This window comes from Aptenodytes forsteri, unplaced genomic scaffold (assembly GCF_000699145.1).
Source record: "Aptenodytes forsteri isolate BGI_AS27 unplaced genomic scaffold, ASM69914v1 Scaffold356, whole genome shotgun sequence".
NCBI lineage: Eukaryota > Metazoa > Chordata > Aves > Sphenisciformes > Spheniscidae > Aptenodytes > Aptenodytes forsteri.
In genome coordinates, this window is record NW_008795436.1 from 365840 (window position 1) to 366311 (window position 472).

Here is a 472-nt window from a genome sequence, read left to right on the forward strand (position 1 = left end):
GACCTTGTGGGAGCCTCAAGTAGGAGGTCCTTTCATTTTGATGAGTATGTACCTTCTTTGCAGGGGTGTTACCCTTTCAGCTTACATAGGAATTCACATACATTTCTTTAGAAATATAAAAATCGGTGCTTGCGTGAATGCACATATGAAACCTTGGTTTCATATCTTCATATGGATGGTAACTGCCATATTGTGAACCAACAGGACCTCTCTGCCAGTTCACAGAATCCCGTCGTTTCTGCCGTGCAGCCCCGGTGTTACGGAGGTGAACCGGAGCACCGCATGCCATCGGAGGACTACATCAGCAAATCAGTGGCTAATAAAGACAGGCAGCAACAGCAGCAGCAGTGTTGGCCTTCTCCACAGCAGGGTACCACAGATGTTTCAGATAACAAAGTGAGCTTCGCTGACAGAACATGTGTGTAATATATAAAATAATGGGAACCGAAAGAAGGGGGGGGGGGGGGGCAGG

At 47.5% G+C, this 472-nt stretch overlaps 1 protein-coding gene across 1 annotated transcript in view; it reads left to right on the plus strand.

Annotated features, from left to right (window-relative positions):
• The first annotated feature begins 351 nt into the window (after positions 1-351).
• The window catches only part of ZNF536 (zinc finger protein 536), a 262198-nt gene continuing 262077 nt past the window's right edge, over positions 352-472 (plus strand). The window contains exon 1 of the mRNA XM_019472532.1: positions 352-396. The gene's annotated coding sequence lies outside the window, so the exon portion shown is untranslated. The remainder of the gene's footprint in view (positions 397-472) is intronic.